The sequence below is a fragment of the Prosopis cineraria genome, unplaced genomic scaffold (assembly GCF_029017545.1).
Source record: "Prosopis cineraria cultivar Desert tree isolate PC_DT_omini unplaced genomic scaffold, ASM2901754v1 PC4, whole genome shotgun sequence".
In the NCBI taxonomy this organism is placed as follows: Eukaryota; Viridiplantae; Streptophyta; class Magnoliopsida; order Fabales; family Fabaceae; genus Prosopis; species Prosopis cineraria.
The window spans coordinates 25,815,278-25,816,506 of NW_026555335.1; positions in this window are offsets into that span (position 1 = coordinate 25,815,278).

Sequence of the window (1,229 nt, forward strand, 5' to 3'; positions counted from 1 at the left end):
AATGATTCTCAAGTGGGGTTTCATTTTTTCACAATATACGTTAGAAATTTTTTCAAGTCTAGTTAGTGAATTTTCAAGTGACGCTTTTTGTTAAACATTTCATTTTCAAGTGAGGTTTCATGTTTTCACAATATACGTTAGTAATTTTCTCAAGTTGGGTTAGTAAATTCTCAAGTTGCGTTAGTGAATCCCACCTCACAAATTTTATTTTTTTATCACAATTAATGACCATGGTCCTTAACTCGAATTTCAAAATTTCACGGTCCGTAATTGGATTAATGTTCTTAGCAGGTCTTTAATTGTCATTCTCCCATTTTATTATATGATTTTTGTTGGTTTTCGAGTTTGAAAACATACCTCAGATGATGATGATATTTTTCTTCTATCTTCTAACATGTGGGAATTCCAAGTTATAGTCACGAACTTCAAATAGGGTTTCACAATAGACACACCGAATTTTAGAGAGAGAGAGAGAGAGATGAGGGACGCAGAGGGAGAGTTTTCATTCGTATATTAAGAATGATGAAAACTACCCCCATATATCATGCTCAGGATTTTACGAAGTTACTTAACTGCTCCCTTTTTAATATAATTAACCACCACCATTATTATTTAACCCAAGTTGGGCCTCTACTCACTTGGCCTAATCCATTAAAGGTGCAGCCCAACATCTCCCACTCACATAGAATAAATTCTCTCATGTTCATATCAGATGCTTTATTGTAATTCAACATCTTCATTTTGAGTGTTCTTGTACTTACGTACCGCCTGTTGATTTTTTTTGTACCAATATTGTTTCTTAAATGTCTTAAATTTACCTAGATACCCTTTTTTCTCAGCTAATCTAATCTCTCGAGTTAATATGAGACTCATTGCCTTTCTTGTATGTGCACAATGTCCACACTCTTGAAATCCAAAAAATAACATTATAAGGGATATGTCTGAGACACTAGCATGGGTGTGTATATATTAGGTAATCTTTCCTTCACCAAAATATAAAACTACTTTCTTAACATATCACCTTTAGACCATATTCATCATGATCATAGCATATATATGTGTTGGATAAACCAACCTTAGTGGATTAGGCCCAATACAAGCCTATGGGTTTTATTAGAATATAGAGAAGAATTGGGTCTAAAAGTGTAATATGCATGGGGTCAAGTGTGCAATTTTCCCTTGATTGTTTAAATTTGAGTGGGAATAGTTACGAATGCACACATGCACGA